This window comes from Equus caballus, chromosome 15 (genome assembly GCF_041296265.1).
Source record: "Equus caballus isolate H_3958 breed thoroughbred chromosome 15, TB-T2T, whole genome shotgun sequence".
In the NCBI taxonomy this organism is placed as follows: Eukaryota; Metazoa; Chordata; class Mammalia; order Perissodactyla; family Equidae; genus Equus; species Equus caballus.
This window is the reverse complement of record NC_091698.1, coordinates 54627256-54643301: the sequence shown is the minus strand read 5'-3', so window position 1 is coordinate 54643301 and position 16046 is coordinate 54627256.

The window sequence follows — 16046 nt, the reverse complement described above, 5'->3', positions numbered from 1 at the left end:
AGAAGAGGGAGAGGGAGGACTTCCTGGAGGAGCCTAGGCTTGAGCTGCCCATTGCAGAAAGAGTAGAAGTAAGACAGCCTGGGTAGGAACCTCCCAGACAGGAGATGGGCAGGACTCTGGCAGGTCCCAGGGCCATGCAGGAACCCGGGGTGGCTACACCGAGGAAGGGAGGGGGCCAGTGTAGTGGGATGGAGAGGCCTTCATTGTCAGCTTCTGGAGGGCCTGCCTGTCAGGCTTTGAGAGTCCTCAAAGAGCCTGTGTAGAAAGCTGCAGTGCTCTCCACAGATCCTCATTTTACTCTCCCTGTAAAACTGAAGAAAAGAGAGAGAGAGAGAATATCTTGATTTTCCTTCTATAAGACACAAAACTTCCAAAATAGCTAATTTTTGCAATCCAGCTCCTTTGATAGGAATTGTGTGCATAGGGATATTTAAATGAGCTCTTTTTCTGTGCTGAGAATAAATCCATTTCTTTGCAATGTTTGCAGCCACAGTGTTCTGTGTCCACAGGCTTGCAAATGCTCTCAAAGCTCAGCCTACAGCCTGCTCTCCCACACACTCTAAAGCTGCTTCTCTCTCTAGAACAACTAACACTATGTCTTTCTCCCAGCCGTGAAAGCATGGTAGCATTCCTACATAAAAATATCAGTGTCTAGGGGCCTTTATTGAATTAAACAGGAGGCAGCAAATTCAGGAACTAGATAATGAGCACCTTCTGTATGGCAGACACTGGGGAATACAAGCATGAATTAGACCCTGCCCCTGCCTTCAAGAGGCTCAGAGGCCCAGGGAACCCATGATAAAAAGGCAGCCCATGGTGCCCTGGGGTCTAGTCAGGTGACTGACTTTCCTAGTTTTAGCACCCAAAGTCCTGCATCCCAAGAACACTTTCCCAAACCCATGCCCCCAGTCCCAGTCAAATCAGGAGTATTGGTCATCCCGTCAGAGGGCAGTGACTGTTGGAATCCACTTCCTCCTCCTCTCATAGCTTGCTTTCATCCCCACCCCTGTAAACAGCCTTTTGAGATAAACTAGTATTTAACTTAAAATAAAAATAATTGACAATGAAAATAAGAAGAACAATCTATCCTTTATAGTAGTTCTTGAAGGGGATCAGGATATGTCACCCCAAATATCCCATTTTGGAATAAGGATTATTTTGGGCTGAAGGCAATTAAGAAGCAATAGATGCAGGAAGAGTTCTCTGCTCTCCCCTTATCTACCTAAAAGCAGGGCATAAATTTCCCTTTGTGAAGGTGGCATAGATTTCCCTTTTGAAGTACCCCTCTCCCATACCAGGAAGAAGAGAGCAACTCTTATCACCAGAGTTGTCATCAAGATGAGTCTGCATAAAAAAACCTTACTAAAATTATCCTTATCTTCCATTAGTTTACCCCATATATTTCCTAGTCACTTCCCCATAATTTATTGTCCCTTGAAGCCAAACTGTCTTTCTTTGTTAAGAAAGGCATATAAGCTCCTAAGTCTAACTGCTTCTTTGAGTTTCACTTCTTCTATGTGAGCTCCTGGGCATGTAAAATATTAATTAGTTTGTATTCCTTTTCTCCTGTTAATCTGTCTTTTGACAGTTAAATTTGCAGTCCCTCAGTTACTGAACCCAAGAGGGTAGAGGAAAAATTTTTCCTCCCTGACATTCTTGACCCCGTCTTGCTCATTAGAGTCACCTAAGGAGGTTTTAAAACAAATCAGCACTGAGCTCCCTCCCCCAGAACTATTAAATCAGACTCTCCCCCAGGTACTTTCACTGTATAGCCAGGGTGGAGAAATGCTGCTTAGGGCTTAAGATGCCAGCGGGGAAGCAGCTAGAAGGGGACAACCGAATCCTGGTGTATTTCCTGGAGTGGTTTCAGCTTCAGAGCAAATCAGAGTCACTTGTGGATGATGGGGACAGACTCTGCAGGTCCTAACACAAATGCTTACTGAGGAAGCCACACTTAGGCACTTCGCACTTTCTGTCCTGGGACACTTTGATGGGAAACAGACAGAATGGCAGCAGGACATGTCCACACAGTGAGGCTCCGTGCATCTTTTTGGAGGGACACCTAAGTGTGATGTCCTCTTCAGGGGGCCTAGGAACTCAGCCTGGTCCCTCCCCCCAACTTTCAGCCTCCTGCCTTGCTTCAAGAAGTCTATCGGAGGCTATTTTCCAGGCTACTACTCCCCGGTGTTCCTGATTTTCCCATTTGTCACCTCCGTGAGGGAAATTAGCAGTTTTGCCAGACCCCATATAAACAGGAAGGCAAGCTGTTAACAAGAGCCTCCTGCCCTGCTGCCAAGCTCAGAGCTTGCACTTCCTTCCTCAGAGCCTGTCAATTGTGAGCAGGAGAAAGGAGAAGAATGGACTCTCTCTGGGCACTGTGTGGGCTCTCTTGCGGCCACTTGAATGCGGGTGTCAGGGCTCGCTGACAGCTGGGTCTGCAGCTGGCTGGTTTTGTCTGTTTTCTGAGGAACAGCCAGGGACAGCCACTGATTAAACTGGGAACAAAGCGAGACTACAGTCGTGGCTGTGCACACCAATGCTGCTGAACAGCAGAGAACAATTAATTGCCATGTTGTGGAATGGGTGGATGGGGGCAGGGAGGCAGTTGGAAAATGTAAGAATGTGCAGGAAAATGTCAAGCAAGTGCTTGTGTTCATTAGAGGCTGAGAGCGAGCGAGCCAGCTCTCCACGTGTTCTTAGGACCTACCACAGTGTGGAGGGCCCTGGTCACTGCCTGCACATCCCACAGCCTCTCCAACTGGGGTGCTCTGAGACACTGGTGTGCTGCAAATGGGGGACACTGTGCCAAGCAAGATAGGTAGCCCCTTGGCCCCTGGGACGGCAGCTTTATCCATTTACTTTAGTATATGGTACAAAAATGCCCATTTCTATGTGTGTCACGACAGGAAAAATGTCTCTCTGCAGGTTTGCTATGGACTTCTGTCTAGGCACTCTGTGGGCCAGGCTCTATGTTTATGCCCTGGAAGCTTGCAGTCTAACTTCTATCCAAGAACCAAAAGAGGTCATTGGTAGCGAGGAGGACTCCCTGTTCCACCACTACCACCGCCGCCACCACCACCACCAAAGAAGATTGCTGCTGGCTCTTCAGGGAAGCTAAATTAGGAGAACAGTTTCTGCAGAGATGGGAAAAGTGTGTGTGTGTGTGTGTGTGTGTGTGTGAGAGAGAGAGAGAGATTTAAGCCAGAGAAGCTAAACACATTCAAACAATAAAATAGATAGAGAAGAAGAGCAAGATTGGCATGCAAAGGGTCTGGAATAGCTGTGAGATGGTTTGGGGCCCAGACAAGGAGAATTTAGAAAGTGTTGGATCCTCTTTGATGTATCTTTATAAATATCGAAGATTGAAATTCCTTTTCATGATGCCATTATGTTTTACTGGATTGTGTGTTGGACTTCCTGCCAAGACCAAGCCTCATGGGGCCTTGGGATTTATTGGGATTATGCAAAAATGTTGTTTTTCCTATCCTGGGTCCCCTCTGGAAAGCTGAGCCCGAGATAAGAGATTTTGCACAGGTAGTTAATTTGGGAGGTGATCCCAGAGAGCAGAAGTGAGGAAAGAAAGGGAAGGAAGAAAAGCCAATATAGGTGTGTTATCAAGGTCATCATTCTGCAACCGGAACCTAATCCCATCCAGGACCTTTTTAGGAGTGCATAAAAAATCTCTCAGGATTGTCCACCTGAAGATCAGCCAGAAGAGGCATTCATCCATTAGTTCCCATCACCTTCCCATTTTGTTGGAGGGTTCCATGGGAGGGATTAACTCCCCAGCACGTCAAGACTGTGTATATGTGAATGCTATTGGCTCCTACTAGTGTCCACAGCATCATAGAAACTCCAAAATAGAGAAAACAGAAGACATGGGCCTGCTCTTGAGATAAGAGGCTATCAGGGTGAGGCCAGTATAGGCTGTGGTTAGAATTAGAGATGAGGTTAAGGATGTGGAGCAGGATGCCAGAGGCATCCGACCTACCATCACAGAGGATGTGGGCTAGGTCCCCAACTTGAAACATGAACCAATTGAGATACAAAGACAGGAAGGGTATGTAGAGGAAGATATGTGGCCTTAGGCCAAACTGTGGCAGAGGAAAGCTCAGGGCCTTTCTATATTCCTTTATGTGCCCTCTCCTACCTTGAGGGGCCTGCTGACCGATAGCTCTGCACACCACCAGAGCAATCCAAGGCCCTCACGCTATGACGGCTCCCGGAACTCCCACTGCATGACCCCCTCTTTTCAGGGCTCCCATGCTCTACTGCCTAGGTCCTATACCCTCCCCAGCACAAGCTCCACCAGTTGCCATTAACTTCCCCCTCCTTGTTGGGAAGATCTCTACCTACTGCTTCTCACGTGGTTGTGACTTTGGTCCACAATAAATGACTCTAGTGGTAAATTTCAGGTGGGCGGGTCCAAGGAAGAGAGATTTGTAGACAGAGTTGGGAGGAAAGGTCAAGAAGCCAATGAACTTCCTGTCCTGAGGGATGCCTTGAGGGAGCCCCAAACTGAACTCATATTTTCCTAAATCTATCTCGGTTCATGTGACGAGATGGGAACATTTCCTTTCTTAGCCAGGATGCCTGTTATGAGCTCCCTACAGTGCAGAGAAGAGAGCAACTTGTACTGTTTTTTTGCTTCCTGTATAGAGAGGGCAGGAATGAGGAAGTCCGGAGAACACTGTCCTGGACAGCTGCCACTGGGGACCCAGCCAAGTCTCCAAGAGCAGAGAGGCACATGGCAAGAAATTCCCATGGTGCACATACGTGGGTGTGATGGACACCCTCACTCACTGGCCTTAAGCTTCTATGTAACGAAATAGAAAAGGGTTCCTGCTTGATTTAAGAAATTGAACTCCTCCCCATGGCCCAAGCATCTCATTGCCTGTTGCATGGGCTTTGCCACTGACCTTGGGCAAGTATGAGCCAATGCTGGATCAATAATAGAGGATGCTGGACCTATTTATTTCATTTACTGCACCTCTGGTGGGGAAGTTAGAATGTGATTGGTGCTGTGGTACTTTTTTTCTAGCTTTATTTTTTTTAATTATTATTTTAAAAGTTATTATTATTATTTTGATTTGAAGTTACCTTCACTGTCAGCTCTAGTTTTATCCTAATTTGTGCTTCTCTTGAAACAATTTCCAAGGTGTCTTCTTTCCCTTAAACCCAAAAGGGAGGCTGAGGGAGTTTAGAAAAATTAGGTTTTGGTTTCATTAGTCAGGGTCCAACGAGAGAGGCAAAATCATTGATGGGGGGGGTGTGTGTGTGAGAGCGACAGGCATTTAACCTTATTCAATTACGGAAGCTGGCTAAGGAGTCCGTGAGGCTGTTGTCTTTATGTCTCTCAAGTTTGAAGTCCCCAGGGAAGACTGTTGGGAAGGGAAGGTAGGTGCAAAGTAGAGGAGAACAAGAACAAGCTGGAACCCACAAGCATGAGGTGCAACCCAAGAAGAACTGAAACCCTCTGGGATTCATGCAACAACCCTTATTTGTACCTGTCATTTGAATACTCTATGTCTGGGATTCGAACTGATCAAAGCAAAATGATGGTTAAGACAAAGCTCGTTCTAGGCAATCCCCTAATATGAAATCCTGGTGTCAAGTTGCTCCCCTATTTTTAAATCTTTCCCAGGAGACAAATTTGAGTGTTCCTTCCTCTTCTTTTCCACTGTCCAGTCACCTCACCATTAGAGGTTTCTTATGACTAACTTAGGAACTTCCTGCTTTTAGTGCCTCAAACAAGTAGAAAACATCTGGTTTTCACTCAACAGTTATCATAGTTTCAAAGCCTAAAGTTACTCCCCACCTTTTTCCTTTCAAAGCGTAAGCAACTTAATTTGGTCTTTATTGCCTCTTTCAAAGGTTCCATTTTCCAATCTTGGTGGTACTTGTCCAAACTATCTCCAGGGCTCCTCTATCTGTAGAGCAGCAGCATCCAATAGAATGTTCTGCGATCATGGAAATATGCCATATCTGTACTGTCCAGTACAGTAGCCACTGGCCACATGTGGCTACTGAGCACTTTAAATGTGGCTAGTGTGACTAAGGGACTAAATTCTAAGTTTTGGTTACGTTTAATTAATTTAAATTTAAATAGTCGCATGTAGCTAACAGCTAACTCCCTCAACTGAATATAGCACACACCTGTTCTGGTCTTGTTTCTGGCCTCCCAAGTATTATCCTTGTTCTTTAAAGACCTGCTGACTTTTGTTCAGTTTGTTGTCCATTAGGACCCTTTACTCTGTGTAACTACTTTATAGTTCCCAGCTTCTGTTTGAGTGCTTTGATGTTTTTTCATGTCTTCAACTCTGTATTTACTGCTACTGAAACCCCATTGCTACCCCGTTTCTCATGTTGTTTGGAATAGTTTGATCAAAAAGGATGGTCATACCATAGAGTCAGCTGGTGGAGCACTACATATGAATTCCTCAGATGAGCAGAATGAGGGATAAAAAGAACAGTCATGACTTTCCTGATTGATAATTTCTTTTACATCAGGGGCTGCCTGTTGCTGCAAAAGTGGGGAACAGATAATATTGACTTCCGTGCTTCCCTACTTCTTCCCCCTGATAACCTGCTGGCCTGATTTTCCTGCTTTTATATGTAATATTTTACTCCAGTGTTTGGAAATATTATGTCAAACTGGCCTTTCTGATTCTCAGAGGAGGGATATTACAAAACTTCAACAAAAATATTCATGAAATGGAAGTGGCTCAAAGGATCTAATAGAGAATCTGTTTGCCACCACCGTGTTCTTCTCTCCATTGCCCTTTTATTGTTTCATTGGCCTGTACTTTTGACCTTCCATTATACAAGAGAAGGGTGGTACAATGCTTTTACATGAGGTATTTGTTCTAAGATCCAAGAGATCAGGGAGTATATCTTTAATGTGATTAATTCAGTGTATCCTTTTAACAATTCTAATGCTCGGTTAGTAAAATGCTAAAACCTACAGCAAGTTGACTTTAGGAGATGCCAACAAAAGATCACTGGCTCTTTGCTCTCATTTTCTGGCACTGCTAAATTATATTTGTCTCTGTGTTCAGCATCTGCCCCAATCAGATGATGATTCTCCTGGGCATCCCCAGGAATCCCAGCCCCTCACCCTCACGTCCAGAGCCAGTGCCCCTCTGTGCCATTTCAAGTAGACTTGCACAGAATTAACGTTATGCAGTTAATGTGTAATTTTAAGAGCTGCACTTTTTTTTTGTATTTCCATTTTGGTGAGCAAACCAGATGCTTTGCCAAATTTACCCTCAGCTAATTGCATAGTTCAATGTACTGAAATGTGCCCTTGTTTGCTTAAAGCCTGCTGATTTGCAAAAGAAATTCTTCCAGGAATGTGGGTCAGGGTGGTCACTCCTGTGGAAGCTGAATTGACCAGGATAGAGCCGCTCAGGCCCGGCTGGGGTGGTGGTGTGTGAAATCCTAAGGAATAGACGACTCTCCGGGGCAGGATTTTCATTTTAACGATAAGGCTGCTGGAAGTAGGGGAGAGCTGGGGCCTGGAGAGACGGACAAAAATCAGTTTGGCTCTGATCCATCTTTGGAACCCCCTCAAGCTTTTCATCTTGAGCGGGCTTTGGGGCAAGATTGAAATAAAATGTTAATGCACAGCACAGCTGGAGGAAAATAATTTTAAAATCTGGCGTTTGCTCTGCCTCTGTCGCTGGAGGCCCTCTGATGAGATGTATGTGAAGCGGGAATCATTGTCCAGCAAGAACAGACTAAGGATGAAGTTGCTCAGTTACCCTGGCTTGTCCCTGAACCTGGAACCTGACTGCCACAGGTGTTCCTGGGGTTTGGCCCCAGGGCGGATCCCAGTGCTCCAACTCCTGCTACCACAGAAATGAGCTGAGAATGGAGGGGCAACCGTCAAGGGGAGGATGTCTGCCCACCTAAGTGACAGGAGGGTGTCCTACCTAACAGATGGGATGAATATCAACCTCCTGTCATTTTAGCACGTGCCCCTCCTCAGGGTGCCCTGGGGCAGCTCCAGATGCTGGTTGGCTGTGTGCTCCTGCCAGCCATGTTGTCTTGCTTGCTGTCTTTCCATTATCAGATATGTTTTGCTGCCCTACAAGGCAGACACAAGGGATCAACTCCCTGTATTTCACTCAGCTCTCATGAGCCATGTAGAACTTGCTTCAGTCCTTGGAAGTTCAGTCATTTTAATAACTGCATTAGTTTCCTATGGCTCTGTAACAAACCACCACAAATTTAGTAGCTTAAAACAACACAAATGAACCTCACTGGGCTGAAATTGAGATGTAGGCAGGGCTATGTTCCTTTGTGGAGGCTCTAGGAGAGAATCTATTCCATTTTCTTACCTCTTGCATCTTCTAGAGGTACCAGAGTTCGTTGGTTTATGCCCCCTTCCAACTTCAAAACCAGTAATGGCTGGTCTGTCTTTCTCACATAGCATCACTCTGACACTCGCTCTTCTGCTTGCCTCTTCCCCATTTAAGGACCCTTGTGATTACGTTGGACCCACCTGGATAATTCAAGCTAATCTCCCTATTGTAAAATCAGCGGACTAGCAACCTTAATTCCATCTGCAAACTTAATTTTCCTTTGCCATGTAACCTAACATATTCATAGGTTCTAGGGAGTAGGATGTGGACATCTTTGGGGGACCATGTTCTGCCCACCTTAAAAATTAATCCTCACCTTTCTCAAAGCCCTTTTACAGACCTCATTTTACCCTGAAAATGCCTGTGAGATAGGTGAGTGGGTGGGATTAATGTCTTTTAGTGGATAAGGAAGCAGAAACAAGAGTCAAAGAAACGAAGGTAAACAAGAAATATCCAGGACCCCACCATGCAGTTCTCCTAAAAGCTGAATTCCCTTTGCAGTTTCACTGTGAAGCGGAGCAACTGAATGCTGAATCTAGGGAAATCAAGGAAGAAAGAAACAGAAAATCCTCAACCTAATAAGAGGCTGGATTTAAAAGGTTTACGCTTAGCTTCTGCTGGCTGGCACTCTTTCTCTCTTTTATTCTGTTCTTTTTGGAGGGAGTTGAATTAAAAACTTCCCTGATCTTAGCACAATTTCTCTACTCAGGGGTCAGATTTAAAAACAAAACTGAACACGTGCACCCACACACACACACAGACAGACACACACACACACACACACACACACACACACAAACTAGAACATCCTATTGGGGTTTTTGGCTGTCTTTTAGTCAATGATACAAGGATTTACATTGTTAAGACAGGAATTAAACTTGAAAACAACGTGCCTTCCAGAAACGGACACCTTTACCAGGTGGCTGGAGGTTGGCGGCAAACATCACATGTGCTCCCTGAGGCTTGGAAATGGTAAATATATTCTAGAGCGGCCCAGCATCTCAGAAAGCAATTATGGTAGAACACTCCTAGGGCGTGTTTGCCTCAAGGGTAAGTGGTGACTGATTCTTCATCTTCTAGCTCCAAAACACGCCTGTCTCAAATAGTTAACATGAAAAGGGAAGGACTGTTTGCGTTGGAGAGTCCCAACACAGTTTCCAGCATATTTTCCATTTGCCTGATTTGCTCTTGGCCCTGAATGGAGAGAAGGTGGAGTTTTCTCTACTGAAATCATGAAAATCTCTTTGCTGGCATGTGTGCATTCAGATCTGCTCATGATATTGCTCACGTTATTGACTGCAGCTGCATTTGCTGTAAGTGAACCATGTCTCTGATGAGGATCACGTAGACTCGTGATTGCCCGCCTGTCCTTGCTATCGGAGTGGGCATTTCCATGAGGGGCTTGATTATTCTTTTATTTTTGTTGTGTCTTTTTCACTCCTCAATCCATGTGCCGATTTTGGTTTGTTTGCAAAAGGAAGAAATATTTGGCTCATTCCATTTCATACAGTAAAGGCAGCAGCTTACTGGGGGCTGTTTTTATAACCTAGAAGAATGAAGTTTTCAAAAGAAACTTGGCAAGCCATAGGTGTTATTAAGATTTTGTGTGATATGGAGCCACACAATAACACCCCACGTGCACATGTGCCTCACCCTTAACTCTATTCTTTTTTAAAGTTTAAAAATCAAAGCAAAACAAAACGAAAACTCTCCATCAAACTGTTATTAGATAAACTTGTACATTTGAGCGCCACAGTCTTTATGTCTATGAAATCCAAAATCAGTGAGGTTTTTTTGTTTCTGTAGGACCAAAAATTGATTTTGGGAAATATTTGTCTGATATTTAAAAAAATACCTTTTTATAAATGCTAAGGTATAAACACTGAGGAAGATCTGGCAACATCTTATATTTTTAAGATTACAATTTAGAAATACGCTGAGTTATAGATTCATAGGATTCAAGAAGTTATGAGTTTGTGGAAAGGTTTTCTCATTTTTTAATTTTAATAACCAGGCCCCTTACTGAGAGAAACAGAAAAGCATATGGGCACCTTAACTGGCACAGACCCACCAATGAATCAAATTGCCTCCCTCAGAATCCTTTTCTGACTGCTTCATATGTCTGATCATTTTTCTCCCTTGTTCATTTCTGTGTGAGCTCTGGGTTTGTACTTCATTAAGTTGCATTTGCGGGATTTTGCTTTATAAGACGTAGCTTTCAGTTTTATTCTAAGGGAGGAAGGAGACGGAAGTGGGGTTGTGTGCCAAGCTGCTTCAAAAGCCCTGCTGCTTTCTGTCTTCAACAGGGGGTTCGTGCTCTGGACCCCTTGGTTATTTGAAATGGGACAAAATCTGGTCCAGTGAGGCCCAGAGTTCTCTCCACCAAGCACCCCTTTATTATTCTCTCTTATACCCCAAGTTTTGAAAGGTACTCCTAGACTGTAAGTGTCTTGCGCGCAGGAACAGTATCTTACTCATCCTAGAATCACCCGTGCTGCCAAGCAATAGGACCTCAATTAACCTACAGAACTGAACAGTGTCGTAAAGCTTTGGAATCAGACATGCTTTAATTTGAAACCCAGCTCTGCCAATTACAAGCTATATGATCTTACTTAACTTATTAAACCTCTCTGATACTCAGTTTTTCTCATTTGCAAAATGGTAAATGGTATTATTATAATGATACAATTATTATAATACCTTGGAGGAGTAAATAAGACAGCGCATGAAAAGCACTTGGCTTTTTGCAAGGACCTACCTCAGAAAATGGCATTCCTTTAAATTAGTCTACAAAAGGGTTTCCTAGTTTTATAAAAATTAATCAGATACACATCTCTTTAACCGCTAGTCAACTTTGATGAACCTGTAATGACTGAGGTCAATGCTCTGAGTTGGTCTAATTCCAACCAAAAGCAAAAACACCTGGATTTTTAGTTCACCTGCTCAGCATTCCCATAGGTAAACATATTCAATTTTTAAAAAGACAGTAATAGCTCATTGGCCCTTTTTACTACTTGTTTTGACCCCTGGAGATCTGGGAGTCGAAGGTTGAGAAATAGTGTCATTGCTCCTGCTTTGGGGTCTAGATTGGATGGGTCTAAATCAACCCAAATATATCTTCAGAGCATGTGTTTGGGGAGAGAGCACTGCAGAGTGAAAAAGCGTGGTCTGTGGAGCCCCACAGGCATACGTGTAAATCCTGTCTTCTACTTACTTGCTGCGGGACCCAGGACAAGTTTCTTAACCTTGACAGAGTCCCAATTTTAGCTTCTGTTAAATGGGAATAATTCGTGCCTTACAGAGATGTCCTGAGAATCAATGAGATAGTGATAAAGCCTGAGCACAGCATCGGGTACGTAGCAGGCACTCATTAAACAGTGGCTGTTATTTGAATTAGTTTTGGAAGTCCAGACAAATTAGAGAGTTTACTCTTAGTATAAGAATAGCTGTTGGCTTTAAAATTAAGATGATTTTTCATGCTACAAAGACATAGACATGAGTAAATGTGGTGTTTCTACCTTCTAGGGAGTTTACCTATTAAAGAGAGTACTGTATATTAAGAATGAGAGACAGGAGCTCTGAGTTCTAACATGGCTCACTTATTCACTCATCTGTGCATTCAGTCAACATTATTAAGTGTCTACGATGTGCCAAGGATGGTCTTAGGCCTGGGGATACAGTGAATAAGATATAGTCCCTGTCCTTAAGATGCTCATTGACTGTAGAGGAAACAGATATTCAAACTTGCCTTCTACCTCATCAAGACCTCTGCCCCCGCCCCCAGCCTTGTCTGATGATTATTCTTCATGGTTTCATTTACACTTCTATCTAATAGGGATCCCAAGGGTCATTCATTCTGTCACTCTTAACAACACCTGAAAATCTCTGTACTGTGGTTTTTCTACTGCATTTGCCCCATATACTCCTAACTTTGGATCAACTTAACCATCTACTTTCTTCCCAAGAGTATCCAGATAGCAATAGAAAATGACCCAATTGTGTAGGTTGGAATAGCTGCATGCATCCATGGTCTCCAGCCTCAGCTAAGCTCTCAATACCACTTACTAATTTTTTGCCTGGTCCTGGTCACTCCTACCCTTCTTCACATCCCATGGTGTGGTCTTGTCTACCTCTTCAGTCTCATCTGTCTGCTCTCTTCCTGTCAGCTTGCCCTTGAGCATTACACACACTGCTTGGGATTCCCTACCCACAACATGAAATTTCTGGCCTCCTTGACTTTGCTCATGGCATCCCCCAGTCCTGGGGAGAAGGAGCCCTGATCAGCAAGGATTCAAGTAGTCAGTTCCTTGGCAGACACATGTCTAGAGTAGAGATGAGTGCCTCAAGTTATCATAGCTGAATGACATGAAAATCCATCTTTCATCTCATGATTATCAAGCAATTGTAATATTATAATTTGGCTTTTTAAATAGATTTTCTACAGGAAGAAAATATACTAGCAGTTGTATTTTGCATTATAAATTAATAAATTTCTACATCAAACTTTTATGAGTTTAGTTACTGTGATCACTCCTTTTGAGACTGTTTAGTTATGGATATACTAATAAAATTTCTCCTTTTTTTTTTTGCTGGGAAAGATTCGCCCTGAGCTAACATCTGTTGCCAATATTACTCTGGGTTTTTTTTTATTTTCCGCCCCAAAGCCCCAGTTTATAGTTGTATATTCTAGTTGTATGTGCTTCTAGTTCTTCTACATGAGCCACTGCCACAGCATGGCTACTGACAGATGAGTGGTGTGGTTCCATGCCCAGGAACTGAACCCAGCTGCTAAAGCAGAGCATGCCGAACTTTAACCACTAGGTCATTAGGGCTGGCTCTAAAACTGAGTTTCTTGGTGGAAAAGCCAAGGATCAAATGACCAAACGCACACAGACAACCCCAAAGTAATTAGCTGACCTCCTGAGGTGATGTATCTATCTGATCTCCCTAAATCAACAATGACTTCTAAAGACCTTTACAACTCCAAGAACATGACTGCCTCAAGAGAAAGGAGGGGAAAAACCCTTGGATGAGACTTATTCTAGTGGAAATATCCCTAATGGGTGTATATCACCTTGTTAAAAACATCCTTATAACAACATCTAATTTCTTCTTTTGAAGTTTTGATTTCCCATCAACCTCTGCAGTTCTAATTTGATCTCCCAAATGGACCTGGCCTCTCAGGAAGAGCAAGCCTTATGCCTGTGCCCAGTGTGCAGGGTACTCAGACCAGATAGAGCTCCTATGATACATTATCGGTAAGTCTCTTATCTTTTTAGACGGAGATAATCAAAATCCCTGCCTAATCAAGCCTGAGGGTCAAGTTTCTGGGCCCATAAAGCAACAAGGTGAGTTTAAGGACTTGGAAGGAATTAAATTGCCAGGAAATTCAGAATATAAAATTATAATATTTACCATTTATAAATGCTTATTCTGCTATGTTATCTTGTTTAACTCTCACAAAAGCCCTATGAGCACCCATTTTAAAGATGAATAAATTAAGGATTAAGTAAATCAGGCAACTTGACCAAGCTGATAAATGGAACAGATTTGAGTATAGGTCTACGTGCCTCCAAAGCCTGTGCTTTTAACCACAGTGCAAGACTCCCCTGAACTAAGTCCCTTTACTCACCAAGTATTTGCTGAACACTTACAGCGTGTTAAGCATCGAAAATACAAGGACAAATAAGACACTTGCCATGAAGACCTTAGAATTAAGTAGCAGGAGTCTAATATATAAAAATACATATAACACATTGTTTTAGATGCAGTCATAAAATATGAGCAGCAGAGATACAAAGAAAAGTGTACAAGTGTTACCTGGAAGTAGGTAGGGGACAATGGGAAATTTCCATAGAGGATATAACAGTTGAGTCAGGAATAAAAAATAAGTAGACTTTCGTTTGCCATGTAGATAAGATTACTTCAGACAGAGACAGCAAGATGGAAGGAAAAGATCTGTAGGCAAAATCCAGAACGGTGCACTGAAGGACCTGCAGATGTAGGATGAGAGGGGTGCAAGATGAGGCCAGACAGGTGGGAAGATGCCTTGTATGCCATGCTAAGGAGTTTGGATCTCATGCTGCAGGAAATGGAGCGCCTTGTAGAATTTTTAGCAGAGTTGTGACATGATTAGATTTGGTTTTAAGATTTCTTAATAGGTACAACTGTAGGAAGTACTGTAAAGTTGAGACATTTACTACTGCGACATGGAAGAGGACAATGAGATTGCTACTCTCCATGATCTGGTCGTTATACTTCTATTAACACATGCTTGTCCTCTCCTAAGACCACCCAGATATTTTCCCTTGAAAAACAGCACACAAGGAGTTCCTTAATTATGTACTATTGAACTGATTTTTTTTTGAAAAGTGTATGTTGGAGGATGTACGTGCGTGTATAAAATGTATTTTGGGGGCTGGCCCCGTGGCTGAGTGGTTAAGTTCGCGCGCTCTGCTGCAGGCGGCCCAGTGTTTCGTTGGTTCAGATCCTGGGCGCGGACATGGCACTGCTCGTCAGACCATGCTGAGGCAGCGTCCCGCATACCACAACTAGAAGAACCCACAACGAAGAATACACAACTATGTACCAGGGGGCTTTGGGGAGAAAAAGGAAAAAATAAAATCTTTAAAAAATAAAAAATAAAAAATAAAATAAAATGTATTTTGCACCTAGCATTTCAGCTTGTTATGAGATTCTTTTGAAATGTGATTGCATCATCTATCAAATTACCTCTCCCTCTCAGCTATCATTTTCAAATACGGCAACGATATCTTCTAATTTTGTTTCAATATAGATATATCATTCATTGCCTACAGTATAACGTTCAAACTCTTTATTATAATATATAAAAGACTGATCACATCCTGATGCCAGTCTTTCCAGCTCCTCTCAAACCCTTCTATATACACCTCACATCAAACTACTTTTGGTTCTGTTCAGACCTTATATTTTCAAATGTCTGTCCCTTTGCCCATGTTGTTCCATCTGTCTGAAAGACTATCCTGCCCCCTAGACAGGATTTCTCATTTATTCTCATATTTTACATCGCTCTACTACAATATTATCATAAGCCCTTATGATCACCTTAAATTTGTCTCCTCTGTTAGACCTTGGCTGGAAGGGCAGGACTCAATCCTATTTATCTTTTTGTCCTGGAGTATCAAAGCATAGTGGATGGCATACTGTTGGAGCTAAGTAAGTTTACTTTGCAAAACAAAATTATAGCATATTAACAATATAAAGCATGAACATATCTTTTGCTGCTTTGCTTTGTAAATTACAGGACAATCAACAGTTAACTGCTCTCCTGCTTTCCTCAGCAGGGGTTTGTTGACCACAGAGAGCTCTAGTTTTTAGAATGGGAAAAAACTGACTCTTAATAGCTCTCATTCTTTTTAGGAAAGCTATTGAAGCAAAGTCCTAAACTTCCACTCTCTCAGGATCATTTTAGTACTTTCAGGCACTAATGAATCAAGCATTTATAAAGCAGTTATGAAATGTGCGTATCAAACATTTTTTAAAATTTGAATTTGAATATCAAACATTTTTCTCTTTTGGGCTATAATGTTGAGCAGTATATCCAATGTGTTTTGATTAGAATATAAATAACTTAAGATCAGGAACTAAAAACCTTTAAAGAGGAATCGATAATACCACTTTCCTATCAGCCAAATATAG